At 40.7% G+C, this 17,430-nt stretch overlaps 1 long non-coding RNA gene and 1 pseudogene across 1 annotated transcript in view; both read left to right on the plus strand.

Annotated features, from left to right (window-relative positions):
• LOC111875738 overlaps nucleotides 1-17,430 on the plus strand; it is a 164,123-nt gene that overhangs the window by 55,868 nt on the left and 90,825 nt on the right. The gene's annotated exons all lie outside the window — the stretch shown is intronic.
• LOC111875757 lies at nucleotides 15,300-15,418 on the plus strand (annotated as a pseudogene).

Raw genomic sequence — 17,430 nt, forward strand, 5'->3', positions numbered from 1 at the left:
TTCTACCCTGAAGATGGGGGCGATACGTTCCTCCGAAACGTCGGTTAACACCACATATACACGGTGCCAAATCCCAGAAGACTGCTTTCTTTAAGTAGCCTTTGTTTAACGTTTTTAAACACGAAATTAATCTATACAGCACTTATAAACTTACTTCATACTCCCCACAAAAGAACACATTTCTTCTGCAGTTCAAACACCAGTTAATTTTTTTTTTTAATTTACTTAGTGGAGGGTGGAGTCCAACTGGTTCCACTCGGCACAGCGGCCACTCATTGGCCTATTGTAGCCTGCCCCGGGTGATTATGATGGTGGAGAATTTGGTGGAATGAAGATTTGCAGGGGAAATCGAAGTACTCGGAGAAAACCCGGCCCAGCGCCACTTTGTCCACCACAAATCCGACTTAACCAGACCTGAGATCGAACCCGGGCCACCGCGGTGGGAAGCCAGAGACTAACCGTTTGAGTCAAAGACCAGTTTATTAGAATTGTTACTGTAAGAATCACAAAGAGAAAAAAACAATTTTCGGGCAGCTCACAGGCATGTTTAATATTAAAGCAGCTGGAAGTCATAAGAATATAGATTACCGTGTTTTAAAGAGTTTGGCCGCTTCTGTGGTCTAGTGGTCAGAGTTCCTGTCTACAGATCCAGAGGTCCTGGGTTCGATTCCCGGAGCTACCAGATTTTCTGAGAAGTAGTGGGTCTGGAACGGGGTCTATTCGGCCTCGTGAAGATAACTGAGAAGCTATTTCAAGGAAATAGTAGCTCCGGTCTAGAAAATCGAAATTGACGGCCTTGGGAATTCATTGCGCTGACCACGCGACACCCTCTATCCGCGAAATTTGGCACTAACTTCTCCGACAAGCGGCGGTCCCTCAGTCGGTTCAGTTCGCTTACGGACTAAAGCGGCGGGATTTCTTTTATTTTGTTCTGTTTTGTAGGGTTAATTTGTTCCAGTTAAAGAAATCTCCGAGGCTCGGTAACAATGTATGGGATTGACTGAGTGAGTGACCTAGTAGAAGGAGCGTGACCAGTAGTCGTCAGAACGTTTCTCGCTTTGAATAGGAGGCACCATTTCAAAAGACGTTACAGCCTGGAAAGAACGAACACATGATCATAGACCCGAAACCAAGTACGACTGTGCTGGCGAGGACTAGCATCAATTGATTGGACTGGGCTGGACTGAGTCAAGAATGACTGTGCTGCTGAGGACCAGTACCATTTTACTTGACCCGACCAACATTAGTGCAGTGTCTCCTCCAGTAGATGGGGAGTTACCAGTAGTCTTGTCGAACAGAAGACCCCATTTAAAAACACGTTGAAATCTGGAAAGAACGAAAATATGGTCACGGGTCCTGATGGGATCCGAAACCAATACTGACTGTGCTATCGACGGCCAACAACAATTTATCCGACCGACCGACTCATTACTAGATTGACACTTACCAAAGAGTAAATGCATAGTGCGAAGCTTTTATCCCTCCCCATGTCAGCCCCTAGGTATGTTTCGTGTCATGTAACGTCGACATATCAAATACATAGGATATTTGACGAAGAATTAAATGAATGTAACATTATTCAATGTAAACTTACAAAGAATGGGGGGGGTGCGACCTTGATAAATTTACAGATTTTACTCCAGTACTCGTCTGCAAGGACTGAGCTGAAAGGTCCCTTAGGTCATTGAGCTCCCTGATCGAAATTCGAAGCTTTTCCCAGGCGTATAATAACTCGGAAACCCGCTAAACAAAGTAGGATTTATGCTTGAGACAGAAGGTTCTATTAAAATGTTAATAACTTTCTGTGAGACCACCCAGCGTCACATTTATGAGAAAAATACACGTTCACACTCAACGGCGCGAGAACATCAGCTAGCGCTGCTTCATACACACTCTGCACAAGCAGACCGATACAATTGCACCAAGGGCGCAGCCTTCCACTTTCCACTAAAACTCGATTTTCTTACCGTTTAGAACTTGTAAAACTGTTAACATTTCTTTTTCTGTGACGCTATATGGCTATTAATATTTCCCTTCGGAAGGACGGAGAGGGTGTATCCTGTAATAGACGTCTTATTTTAGTTCATATTGAAGGCCGCTTTCAAAAAACGACACGCATTTTGCATATGGTATATTATGTTGGATGCATGTTTCCATCTCAAGTGGATCCATGTATCCACTTCTTGCGACTTGATGTAGCCTGCTCCTTTTGTTCTCAGGAAGCAACTTCAGTGTTGACAAGGAACCGACCTTCAAAATGGTTAGGCAGCGTGACTGTTTCTCAGCTCCGATTCTCAGAACATCGTCTGCAGCATTGTAATAATAATATCATGCGTATTAGTGAATAGAGATGGGGTTCGGACTGGTAATTGGATTTATTAGTAGCCCAAAGTTTGTAACTACAATTAATTATAACACTATTACTGATTTATATAACGTACTATCACTCCACACTAACCTCTTCAATCTCCACCAGTGTTCACGTATTTATAACACGGGAGCTATAAACGTCTCACTCACCACACACTCTCAATATCACTGCACTGTATCACTCATAAAACCTTCAAATCGCTCGTTAAGGTCTTCTTCCACTACGAACCTCCCTCAGCTGTTTCGCACCGAGAACTGACTTCTTAATAATTCCAGTCTCTCCTATAAATCCTCGCACGGACACGCGGAAAGCACATCTAACTTTACTGTTACGTAATCTTCGCGTCTACAGGGGCGTTCTCTAGCACCGCGTTGATTAGCAGCTGCCGAGATGTGTCTACCGCAGCGCTGTCTAGCAACGAGCGCGGAGAAAAGAGCACTTTCCTTATTGTTGCGTAATCAGCGTGTTTACAGATTTCGATTTCTGTGGCTCAACAATTCTTGCATGGCGCAAATGCACCATAATAATAATTCAATTCAATTCAATTCTTTATTATTTATGTGCCAAGTCAACAGCCGTAAAGCCAATTACAGACTTAGCACAGTGAAGATGAAAGTAATTAAGTGTAACATTATACAAACATTAGACAANGAAACAGACACATACAAAGTACAAAACAAGGCAATTTGTATCATCTGAGTAATGATGATGATAATAATAAAGTCAAGTAATAATAAAATTAAGTAATGGGTAATAATTCAATTCAATTCTTTATTATTTAATTTGCCAAGTCAACAGGTACAAGCTAATTACAGACACAGCACTGAGGGGAAACAAATTAATACAGAGAAGTAAACAAACAAACAAAGATAAGGAGCGGTAACAAGAACATGATAACTAAGAACTACATAACACAGAACATTAGGAATATGAACAAATATTATTAACAATTTTAGGTTGATAAGTAATAATAATAATAACAATAATAAATCCATGGTACAATACAAAGATAAATTGCAGTCGCTCTTATGGAAGCAGAAGGTTAGTTATAGGTTTCACAAGGGTCCTATACTAGTCTCTTTCTAACGCATGTGAAACCACTTACACTCTATTCCTTGAATATCCTCTTTCATATTATCCTTCCATTTCCTTTTAGGTTCCCGAAAAGGTTATATTTCCTGTTCATTTCTTCATTCTGCATACATGTATTATCGAACTCCATTGATTAGAATGCTTTTTAGGAAGCTAATAGTCTTTCACTTACTCGAGGCATTCCTCGCCTTTCATAGACTCGAAGGTTCACTGGATCCTACCCTGAGGCAGAGGAATCCTATTCACAAACTCACAATTTATTTTTTATAATCCTTTTTTATATTATCCTCCCACCCATATAATCCTACCTCACAAATGACGTCTTATCTTCGTGTCCTTGACCACAGATTCATACCTCTCACGTACATGGCACAATCTCCACTCATTTTATCACCCTTGGTAGAAACCTGATGAAGAACACAAATTATGAAGTCGAATCTGAAGGGTTCTGATGATGTTCTATAACACTCAGAATTACTTGGATTTCGTACTTTGTCCACGATCCGGTATTTTAAATACTAGAAAACACAGCATTTCAGAAACTGGATGTGTTTCCGTCCTCATTTGAAGGGGGGAGACACTTGTTCTCTTTGGTTCCTTAGAAAAAGCTAACCCTAGTCAGTCCAGCGATTGAGGTTAACTTTTTCTAAAGTACACAACAGAGTAGGTGTCTCCCCCCTCATCTGAGGGCAGAGACACATCCAGTTTCCAAAACGATGTGTTTTCTCGTTTTTAGAATAGTGGACGATGAAAGAAGTCCAAAAATCCAGTAATTCTGAGGGACAAATTATGAAGCTCTTCATTATAGTGTACTAATACCACAAAGATGTAGAAAGAAATACTTATAGTATCTAATTTTCTGTATTTCAGTAAGCACAGTTTAACTTTGTTCAAGAAAATTCGAGGGAAGGTTTTACGGTTATATTTCGATTTACTGTTTTAGCTGAATTCCAGAATGAATCGTTTGAAACTACGAAGTCTTTATGTTTTTGAGAAACTGATGTCGGGTATGGCAAGGTGAAAGGGATCTGACCCTGAGGGTTTATTATGGAACCTGTTCTACGTGAATGAAACTGACACAAAAAGTACGAGTAGCAGTCATTAACAGTGTAACTTAAAATCAAGCTATAAAAACTTTCCTCTCCAGTCTTGCAGTGTTTAACTGGGTTAGCTGAGCACATAACTGCCATATTGAGTCAAAGTTAGGGACTAGTATACAGTAGAGTAGATATTCGTTGTATTTGACTGAAAAAAGAAACATGAAAATCCTTGAAAAATATATATTTAAATTCCAAATTTAATATAAATTTGTACAGAATATAAATTCTCGGTATGGTGACGTATAAACTCATTACTAGACAACGATCGGTGAACACATTCCTGCAGGAGCCAACACGCGCAACAATATGACGTCCATTGCTACGCAACTGATCAATAAACAAGCCTTATCAATAAAAAAGAGGACGTGCTTTCTGCGTGGTCCGTGCCGAGGAGTTGTAAATGAACGAAGAAGGTCGTTTCAGTTAACTGTCAGGAGTTGAGAGTGTTCAGTTGAAGAAGAGTTCATTTTGAGAGATTTGTTGTCAAGAATTCGGTAGAGCTTGGAGATCGCAGTCCAAGGTGATTGAGAAGAAATGGCAAGGAAAGAATTAAACGGTGAAAAGAAGATATCATGTGTGATTTGAAGTGACAGACTCTTATAAATCCGTTGCCAGGATACGACTAGTGAAGATTGAGAACCCTAGTGTGTGTGTAACGGTGAACTGTAAAGTGCGCAGATTAGCAATAGCACTATATTGCCTGTAGTTCCGAGCTGCGGATATACGATTCGGATATAAGGTGCTATAAATCCAGGCATCCAATCCAGAACCCGTCTTATAAGTCACGCACTCACAAACAACCCTAACAAGTGACAGCATTTATAATAGAATACCTCATATAATTTGAGGAGGCCCTACTAGATATCGCTCGTTTGAAGTAACAGAAGACAGGCAAACTTCCGTAATAAAGTATGTCATGGTTTCTGTTCTTCCCCGAATATTATAGGATGGTTAAACCAATTATTAGATGGTTGAGGAATATTGCTCGCATGTGAAATGCGTAAAAATTTTAAGTTAAATAAGTAGCACATTTGGTAAACGTAATAATATTAAAATGGATCTTATAGAAATAGGATTGAAAGTTTGGGACTAGATTAATTTGGAATAGAGCAGTGGTAAGTAGAGGGCTCTTGGTGATCACAGTAAGGAAAATTTAATATTCCATTAGAGGAGGGAAATTTCGTGAGTACGTGAGAGACAATTGGCTTCTCAAGATTGGCTCTGCTCCGTGGAGTTAGCATGTTCCTTAGAATTACTTTTGATATAGCATGCCGGCAGATGTTCGTGTGGGCTCACAAGGGTCGTTTTACTCACTTCATAAAAAGAAAGCACGAAAATATGACTACGTTTTCACTGAACCAATCAATGTGTTTGTGTACAAAATATGTCTCCGTGTTTATACAGCAAAGAGTGCTGCAGGTGGGAAAGTAATGTTCGCTTCCCTAGTAAGGAGCGTGTAGCCTACACTGCTGAGCACGTCGGCCGGACATTGTAAAAGTATGTCCATGACTTTGACACGATTTAAAATTTAAGAGACTTCATATCCCTTAGAGTGCGAGTCCAAAAAATACGACGAAGTGATGCATTTCGTACCGGGGGGGGGATAGGGAGGCATGCGGTGGCGTAATTGGCTGAGGTACTATGTTATAAGCCTTGTGGTCGCGGGTTCGATTCCCAGTGAGGTCAATATATTTTACATTTCCAGGCTTACTATGACCTAGGGGTCGTCTCAGCGTCTAAGAGTAATAAGTACCAGGAAACTTCCTAGGAGTAAAGGGAGGCCGGTGCGTAAGACTGACAAACTCACCGCCATCTGTGAAGTGACTGTCTAGAAAATGTGGGAGCCTCGACGTCTCACAACCCTATGGGCCTCCACGACCTCTTACAGGGACAGCTTTAGTTACTTTACTAATCCTTCCAGCCGCACTTTGGCCCTGGGATCGACCCAGCCTCTAACAGAAATGAGTACCAGGAATATTCTTGTGGGTAATGTACGGCCGGCGTGTAAGGCTGACAACCTTACCCCCATCTATGAGCCGATTGTCTAGAAAATATGGGAACCTCAACATCTCACAACCCTATGGGCCTCCACAGCCTCTTACAGGGATACTTTTACTTACTTTATTAATCCTTCCAGCCGTATTATGGCCCTGAGATCGACTTCAAATTTAGGCCTTTATATTTCCCACTGTTTAACGTAAAGGATGACGCTACAGTTGAATTTATTGAATGCACCGAAAGACCAAGGAATGGAATTAAATCCGTTAGATTACGACATTATTACACAAAAACCAGAAAGAACCGTTCCATGTCCTGGAGTTACTGCAACAAGGAAATGGAAATGAGTGGCCTCCAGTATCGCGATTAATATCACATTAACCATTGACTAATGGAAGAGAGAGAATTCAGCCATAACCAAAGAAAATGGAAAACAATTGCCATGGGTTCCGATACAAACGTAACTGAGATACAAATGCAAATCCTGCTTATTAATATTGAAAATGGAAAATACATATATTTCCATGCAATGAATCAGCAGAAGTGAATGGATCTTTTTTATACGTAAACTTAGGAATTATCATATGTTTATGGCTGCATGACTAATAATAACAGGTTTTGGATTGGATAATTGGATTTATTGACACTTTCTTTTACAGTCCCTTGTAATCACAATCACAATAACTCACAATAACTCTTCAGCCGAACTTGTTCAATTCCGACTGGCTCAAAAGTGGTCTGGTCTGCGACTGACTTGAACTCTGACTTACTAGCAGTGACTTGGCCGCGCCATAGCTCAAGCGGTTAGTCGCTGGCTTCCCACAGCGGCGGCCCGGTTTCGATTCCGGGGTCTGGTCAAGTGGGATTTGTGGTGGACAAAGTGGCGCTGGGGCAGGTTTTCTCCGAGTACTTCTTTTTCCCTTGCCAATCTTCATTCCACCAATTGCTCCACAATCACCCTCACCTATCATCTGGGGCTGGTACAATAGGCCAGGAATGGCCGCAGTACAAGGGACTTATTCCCACCCCACAAGCAATTAAAGAAATACTAACAGTGACTGACTTGGTTCCTATCTGAACGGCAGCTTATATAGTTTATCGGTATCCCAGGAAATGTTTGTTGATCGCTCATATCCATGGAAACGCCTATCGATTCCGCAGCAACGAGCTGGTTTCCAAGAATCTGTCTCTTTCATTTTGGTATCCCATGAAACATGTTTCTCAACGCCTTCCTTAGCAATGAGTCTACATGTCAAGGTATTATTCACGTAATTTTTATAAGTCTCATTGTTATTTTGCAACAACCTGAGTATGGAGACATTCTTGATATAACGACGTTCTGCATTAGGAGTATTCGCATTTTCGACGCCCTTGTTCACAGCGGAAACTTGCATATTAGTCGCATCTTCCGACACGTCAGGTTGGATTGGAGAATCTGATATTCTCTATCGCTTTTTTGTGTGCAACGGATCCCCACTGCCGTTAATCTCCGTTAACGAACGAAACAAAGAAGAATTGCTGGACGCGTCGCTTTCTATGCGGTCCGTATAGTACAAAATGATAGTTTGTGGGCCTCTCTGTGTATCGCTCTATCGTTGCAAGGCAGAATCTCAGTAAACACTCTCCAGCGGCAAAGAAGTATGGTTGGAGGCGTCGCTTTATACGGGATTCGAGTCATATCAAAGGAAAGTAAGCGATCGGTTCTTCACAGAATTCCTTGCACTTTGTTCAACTTTAACCCTTATGATGAAGAAATACATCTCCGCTCTTGCACACACACACACACGTCAGCCACATACGAACCTACATATCGTCACTACTTACTTGGCTCAGTATTTCACACAACGGAATTTCATAGCTCTATCTTATCGGCAAATGTTTAAACAACGTGTATCATATTTTGCAAATCACAAATAACACACGTATTCAATGGTAAAGTAAAAAGGGCCTTCACTTAGAACCTGACATAATATTATGTTTACAATCTTAAAAAACGAATATGAGACATTAACGTACAGCACGGCGCGAAACACTGTGATTAAGGAAACTACACTACCACCTGTATTAATTTATGTTAACACAGTTTTTTTTTTAATTGACCCAATCCATCCGGCCGCACTATGGTTCTGGAGTCGACTCAGCCTCTAACAGAGATTAATAACATGAATCTTCCGGGGGGGGGGGTAAAGGGCTGCCGGCGCCTAAGGCTGACAACCTCACCGCCATCTGTCAGCAGATTATCTAAAGAAAATATGGTAGTCTCGGCGTCTCACAGCCCTATGGGTCTTCAGGGTCTGTTACAGGGATAGCTTTACCTCGTTACCTTATATAATAACTTTATGACTTAGATATTTATAATCGTTCATTTTATAGTATATGAATTGTAATGGTTCTTATAATATGGGACACCCCCTGAAAAAGTCTTGTATGACCGAAACATGACGGAGTTGTAACAACATATTTACAAGACGTATTAACGTGAGGTTCCACGGTTGTAAATGATAGAAAAATCGTGATCTCATATATATTCTTATTATCACCTGCCTTTAATGACAAATAAAAATAATTCTTTGTCTTCTTCTAGCATTTTACTAACTTTCACGTCTCAGTTGAGTAGCAGCGTGCCATGTTATGGTTTACAAAGTTTATTAAAGTTGAACGTGGAACACACATCAAGTATACAGGATAGATATGATTCTCTCACAACAGTGACTATGAGGAGTGTTGTATCCTGGGATGTGGGAAACAGAGACTGCCGTGAGGGTCCGTTGCGCTGACCACGCGACAACCTCTATCGGAAAAAAATGACACTAACCTCGCCGACAACGGCGGTCGTTCAGTCGGTATAGTACATTTGTGGACTAAAAGTCACGGATTTTAGTTTGATGTCGTATAGTCCGACAGTTCACCGACGTTTCGAATCCCTAAGCATAGTTCTCTTCAAATACATAACTAGTTACAAGCACTGATTTAATGTTCTTTCCTTAGGGTGAGGGAACAAGTTTCATACTAATATAAAACGAGAAGAACAGAGAATTATGACAGTATGACAGACATAACAACCATAATTTCTTTGCGATGCATTATAATTCTGCAGGCGTAACTCCAGCAGAGCGCAGGAATGCGTGAACAAGTGGGAGTGAGCCGAGTGAAACTCTGGCATGTTGCAAAGGTTTGCTGCAAAGTGGGACTCTACTGAGTCAACTGATATGACATGAATTTCGATATATCGGAACGAACCCTATCGCAATCTGACACATACGCCTCTCCAACTCAAGACAACATCAGCAGTATTAAACCTGAAGTACAAAACGGGAATTTGGCATTAACGATAACTTACTGAAGATAACGCAGTAATGATATATACGTTAGTAAGCCCTCGCCAACAGCGTGGGTAATGTTCCTGTACACTTTCGCGTTGGAAAGGCTCCGAACTCATGGGAATTTGGGCGTTAGATAATATCGTTCGTCTAAACAAGTTTGAAACTAAATTATACATAAAAGATTGTTACGTGATTGACCATAGACGGATTTTGGATTGATGATCGGGTTTATTGGACTTTTTGATACAACGCGTGACTACGCCTTACAAGTCATTATTACACACACACACACACACGCACTAGTGTCCACAGTCACTTCTTCACTGCCGTACCTTGGTAGCGGCTTCCAACGGCAGAGGTTCCTTTCCTCTATATGTCGGAATTGTCCCCCGCCTCAGCTGCCACCTTGTAACAACAGCTCACAATTACTGAGCCCCAGCAAATCTCTGCCTAACCAACTGACCGACGCTAATTTGTCCTGGTTATAATATCTCTACACAAACCGTACAGAAAACACCTTTCCTCTCTTGCTGTTTACGGGTCACTGCCTTGTAACTTGTAACGGCTGTCCTATGGGGACCGTTTTATATGGAAATATTTCCTATCAATAAGCAGGCCTAATAGACCCTTGCTGTAAATTAAGCGCCTGGTATGAATATTAGAGAATAGAATAATCAATTTCATTTTCGATACAGTACAGATATATAGTACAGACAAGCAGCGGCACCCACACAAGAAGACTACATTAAATAACACCTGTACAGTGTGAAAACAAGAACTAGCCGCTCCAGCACTTAGACATAGGGCGAGTAACCCTAAGAATTTTAAATTTTAAATTTAAAATTTAGAGAAAATTTTAAAAGGTTTTAAAAACATCATAACTAAAGATTTTTAGAGTGCTACTACAAGAATATCAAATTTGACGTATGCAACATAATCTACATACCAGACATATATCAACGATGTAGATGTTGATAATACGAAGAATGTGACATTGTGTTTTTAAATGTTAAATTTTAGACTGGGGTCAGTGTGGCAGCAACGTTAAGAGTATACACCTGATGATGGCCGATAGAGGCCGAAACATGTAGTGTAGAAACAACAAGATCAAAGACATATAATATATATTGTTTGCACTTAGGACGGAGTTTGTATCATTTATTCGATAAGAAGGCTTATAATTTGTATTTTCCTCAAATATTATTACGGCTGCCAGGTCTGAATGGGAGGGCAGTGTTGCGCGCATGGAAGTGACGAGAGATGAGAGAAATGCATACAACAATTTAATCAGAAGTCCAAAGAGACGAAACAACATTGAAGGGGTAGATGTAGATGTAGAACAATATTAAAATGGAGCTTAAAAGAATAGGATATAGTCGTGTGAATTGAATTCAGGTGGCAAATGATAGAGTGCAATGGTGAACTTTTGTGAAGAGAATAATAAATTTTCGAGTATCGCAAATCGCGAGGAATTTCTGGACAATGTTAGTGACCCTGTCATAGAGATAATATCAATTAGAATATCTGTCGAATATGCTAAAACTGGTCGCTAATAATGTTCTAGATTTTAATAAGATTTCTTCTGCAGATAAGGCGAAGGATTTCATTAGAATTTTTACAGGGGTTTAGCATGTTCAGAAACAGAGAAGTACAACGTACCCAGATAGAACAAACTGGAACAAACGGTAATGCTTCCAGAGGTTCTGCTTCAAATCTCGGCTCCGACCCTGACTGTAGCGAACGAGAGTTTTCGTGGTTTTTATCAATCCAAATAACGACATAATGCGTGAAATTATGTCTCGGCTGTACCTTTCAAGATCCTCTTTAATTCATTATATAAGAATCACATTATCATTCTAGTTTTGTAGCAATATTGTTATATCAGACGTAAATAATTTTTAAGAAAATGTATTCAGAATATTATTGTCTCCGATTTCCTCAGACGAAAAAACGTTAAAACCAGGTTTTTATTTTTCACGCCGGTGGTTATTGCGATTCTATTCTTCTTTGATGTAATAGATTGTAGTTCGATAGATTGACACCTACTCTGCCGGCGGATATGCTGCTTGCATGATATGTCCTGAAGCTGGAAGCAGCAGGTTCCTCCGACACGTCAGTACCTTTCGAAACTCCAGAAGGAGGTAAAAATTACGGGAATTTTATCATTACGTTTTCCAGCCTGATATTAATGTATAATTTCGAGTGTCGAAATTAATCCATCGTTTCTGCTTGTATTAAATTCGTCATTTTTAGGGCGAAAGAAAGTTTCGGCCCGTTTCGGGGTCTCGCATCGCTACATCCAGTGCCATGTTTATGTATACGCTCTCTTCCTCATTTCGCAACGTTCACTATGAAGATGGTGTCTGCAATGCGGGTAACACTAAAGCTTGGAAAACATTATCTCACGACATAGCTCAACCCCTACAACCAAAAGTATATATTAAAAAATTGTTTAATTGATTCTGTAAGTTTTAGAATTATTTCGTGCTTTGCAATCATCGATTTTAGTATATTACATCAAGGTTGCCCAAATTCAAATATCTACCCGCTATTAGCATTATAATAAAACCTAGAAAACTAAAATTGACGTGGGGATCCGTTATGCTGACCACGCGTTACCCTCTATCCTCTAAAGTTGGCACTAACTTCGCCGACAAACGGCGGTCACTCGGCCGGTATAGTTCGCTTGCGGGATAAAGCCACGGAGTAGAATTATAAGTGTATCTCCTTTGCCAATATAATTTTTTAAAATTTTGCACTGTAACGGTAGTTTTATGAAGCACAAATATGCGAATAAGAAATTTGCCTGTAAAGGTAAATGTAAACATAAAGTTGTCACTATGCTTAATTATTAAGCAACATGCCATGAAGATGTATGGGGACTGGAAATCTAGACCTATGCAAGATGGAGACGAGGGGTCAGCTTCATGGCCCGGCTCATTTATCCCCAAGGAAAGAGCTCCCGATGGAAAAATTAGGATAGGAGACTGGATGGCTCTCAGAGCGGGTCTGGATGCTGTGGAATAGAGAAAAAGTTCTTGCGCCTCCCGGGAACCGTTGCCCATCGCTGTACTGACTGGCCTATCCCGGCTCACAGATTTGTGCACAAAATATTTAGGCCTATTAGAATTAAATATTTCCAGGTCAATTGTCCTCAATATTTAAGCTGTACAGGTTTTCTGCACTGTATTTACTTTGAATAGATCACTTAACAGCTCTGGTTACGTAATTTTCGAAGTTACAATTTACCCGCACTATTTAGTAAGCGCTTTTCGCAAATTTTCCCGACAAGTTTCGCTGTTTTTCTTAAAGAGGAGAGACGCTTCCACATGTCCTATGGAGACTGGAACGGGATTTTCGCGAGCGACATAAAACCAGCAAGAAATAACATGCAGCTCGCCATTTGAATAAATCTGTATTTTGCTGACCGTTAGACAGTTACAGTAAAATTCGTACTCCCGTCAGCGGAGAAAAGACACAAATTCAATAGAGCACTCTCTTCTATGAACACACTTCCTACGGTCGCTTTATAATGAGTCACGTAGCCTCTGGGCACACTTTTACCTGTAGGCTCACTATCTGTCGTGACAGGTGCATTTTATCTCGAAGCTCATCTTACAATTCCGAGACACAGGAGAATTATAACTTCCGTTTTGTTATATTTAAATTCTTCTGATTTCGCGTTGTCGCTGAACATAATTTCGACTGTTTCCGTCACAGCTGAGGATGAAACATAGTAATTTAATTCTTATTTATTAACGTATTTACTTAACAACCCAAAGGCTAATTACAAAGTGAACACGAGTAAAGAAAGAAACAAAATACACACAAAGATAATACAAAACCGAAGCAATACATATAACAGGAACAATAGTTATGGTAATATTTCCGCACTGATCAAATTTATTACTGAGAGGCGAGAAAAGTAAAAAAGTATAAGTATACATATTTACAATTAGTGCAGTTATCATTTTAATGCCTGAAAGAACGATGGCTAGTATAAGATATGATAGCGAAAATAATTCATGTAAGATTTGAGGCTTTCGCGGCGGTGACTATGAAGAAAGCAGTCTTCTGGGATTTGGCACCGTGTATATGTGGTGTTAACCGACGTTTCGGAGGAACGTATCTCCTCCACCTACCGGTTCTCACGGTCTCTTCGCTTGCGGATTTCTTATATTTTTCCTTCTACCCTGTAGGTGGAGGCGATACGTTCCTCCGAAACGTCGGTTAATGCCATATATACACGGTGCCAAATCCCAGAAGACTGCTTTCTTCAAAATAATTCATGTTTTAAATATGTCAGTATATACTATTACAAACAATAATAATAATTCAATCTAATTTCTTATTTATTTATTTATTTACGTGCTTACACAACAATCCAGTGACCAATTATAAAACAAGCACGCGCAAAAATGGAATCAAAGAAGTCTAAAAATATAACAAAATATAATAATAATAGCAATAATAATAATGTCATGTGTTATGTGTGACTGTAGACGGGGTTTAAATTGGTGAATGAATTTATTAACCACTTTCAGGTCGTAACTACAAATAACTGTAACACTACCGCTATTTCCACACTTTACAGTTCATTAGAGCACACAGTCTAGTTTTCTCAGTCTGTTACTAGACCTTTCTTGGTAACGGCACCAACAATAATCATTCCTCTGCCTCTGGCTCAAGGCCTCTCTTCACAGACTCCCGTATAGAACTGACTATCAACTGATTTTGTCTGTTGCTTATAACACCTCGGCATTGACCACGTACAAAACGTAGCTCGCTTATTGTTGTAGTCCAACTGTTGCATTAGTAAGAATCTACTGCCTAGCAACGGGAACGTATTTATTGAGCCGTTGCCCAGAAACGGCCCTGGTGTATCCGTCCATCCCGCGGTCGTTTCATAGCAACGGCTATACACGCTACGATAACAACAACAACAACAACAATAATAATAATAATAATAATAAACTTGACAACTTACTCACAGATATAAGAGACATCTTAAATGATTGGCGATTTTACATGACTACCAACTGATAAAAGTATAGGACTACTAAAGAAGGAAGATGAAAATTTATAAAATATTACTAATTGAAGTACGGCGCATGTGTAATGCGAAAGCGGAAATGGTGTCATAATTGGGACTGGAAGCCTATCAAGATCATTTCAGAAGCATTTGCAAACACTCCAGCTGACGAACCGAGCATGCATAGTACACCCTCAGCTTCTACGAAGGTATTACGTGATGGAAGTTAGGGACAAGGCAGACGTACATCATGGACAGAATACCCTGCAATAAAGCGTGAAAATTATAATTCTTCTGCGCTCTTTACGAAATAGGCTTTCTCTCCTGTTACACTTCAGTATTAGGCCTACCTCTGGAAAAGATGAACCTATACACAGTTGGCCGTCAACGGCCATACCGTGAAGAAAACACCGGTTCTCCTCCGATCACGGACGTTAAGCCATATTGGGCGTGGTTAGTACTTAGACGGATGACCGCTTGGGAACTCCACTTGCTGCGGGCACTCCTTCTTCTTTCGATCAAAGTGGCCGCGCGGACTGAAGCATCAACTGTCTTCACCCGATCGAACGCTTAGGTCTGAGTTCGAATTCCACCCGAGACATATATCTGTGTGCGTTTATTCTCTGTTTATGTTGTTCTGTATGTAGGTAGCGGCCTTGCGAAGGGCTGATCTCCGTCCAAGGAGTTCTACTGGCTGTGTATACGTCAAGAAACTGAAAAAGCGGCCCAAATCCACAAGCGCTGTGGCGCCGCAGATAGATAGATAAGTAATTGGCAGGATTCCTTGGCAGAGGAATGGGGCCATTGTAAGGACTCTACCCTCACGGTACAATACAAAAAAGAGCAAGAATTTATGGGGAGGTATATCATAGCGTAGCAGTAAATTGCTACTGACGGGTCACGTCGGGATAATTTATCAAATTTTGTTCGCTCCGAGATCATTTTTGTGTTTGAAAATTGGGCCTCCTCTTCGATGAAAGGAAGTGTTAGTATTTCTGAGAAGATGCCACAGTTTTTGCACCAGAATTCAGCACGAGTGTACCCGCAGTCACACAGCGTCCAGGCAAGAACATCTGTATTTTATGGACGCAATACAAATATAATATATTTCCTATATTGAATAACAGTTGTACAAATTACATAGCAGACTTCTGTCTATACAGGCTTTTGCAGCGGGTTAGACCTTAACATATATAATCTTTCCGAAATTGCAATTCACAACTTGACCACAGACAAGTTTAAGCCTCTTATATTTCCTATACATGGATTCTCCTTGTCCGCTTACGAGTATATTTGAATTTATATTATTTTGGGTTACTTCTGCCTATTTCATGCGCAATTTAGTTATGCATATAATCGTACACGTAAGGAATTTTAAAGCCATGTGCAAATCGCGGATTGGTGTGCGCCTGTCAAGGTTGCCAATATTGCGGAGAACTCTGTTCTACAGGCACTGCTGTTTCAAGATGTGAGTGCCCATCGCATACTCCTAGATGAAATAGACATAATTCATTATTGGCCTAATTAGGGCCTCATGAAAAGGAAACGTAATAATAGTACTTAAACGATTATTTAAGAATACGCAGTAGGTCCTTATGTGCTTGGCCAAGGCCTGAAGTATAGAAGATGACAGCTGGATATTCTGGCATGTCCGCTGAAAGCAGGAATAGTTTTCTTTAAAGACATTCACTACTAGGTTGCGGGTCCGTGCAGATGCTATATCTGTAGAATCCAAACACAGCTAGTTCAGTGAGCCTCAGGACCCGTGTGGAGGCAGGGTCGAATACCTTCCCCGTAGCTTTCCGAGTCGCAGGAAGCTACGGAAATGGAACCCAGTGCCTGGCGGTATAACAAGGCCACTCTCTTCCTGGGGCATATAAATAGAAAGACTCCTCCAGGTTGGCGGAGTGTCGAATCTGAGACTGTAAAATGCGGTTATGAGTCCCACGCGACTCGGACCTGAGAATGTCTGCGCTGATGAGGACCAGCAAAAATTGTAAACGACAGATCCATCCCCTCGTCAGAGAGGGTGTTACATAAGGACTGTGACTCCAAATGTTCAGTTGAAAAAATGCTGGGCCGAAGTCTTAAGGGGCTTGGCACCAAGATGAACTGATTGGCGGTATACGTGAAGTCATAAAGTAACTCTGACTCTGACAGATGAGTCAGTCAGCAGTTAAGTGGAAGCCACGCTCGGAAGCCAGAAGTCAAAGACAGACAGAGGCTGAGTCAGTTGCTCCTGGCGAAAGCGTGGAAGGTGGAACAACACCTATTGTTGCAAGCTGTTGAGTAGCAACACAGACTTTTTTGTGAGGTAGACGCCAGACTGCGAGGACGTGATCCCAGGAGCAGAGGACCATCCGCTGCTGTAAGATGTTACCCAGCAGGACAGTGAAGACAGTCTTACTGTGATAAACCCTTTCAGGAAAACTTTATAAATTTGATCTAATTTCATATATTTTAAATGACAATCATTCAGTCATTCAGTATATGAAGTACATTGTCTCTGCGTTT

Source organism: Cryptotermes secundus, unplaced genomic scaffold, assembly GCF_002891405.2.
Source record: "Cryptotermes secundus unplaced genomic scaffold, Csec_1.0 scaffold603, whole genome shotgun sequence".
Taxonomy (NCBI): Eukaryota; Metazoa; Arthropoda; class Insecta; order Blattodea; family Kalotermitidae; genus Cryptotermes; species Cryptotermes secundus.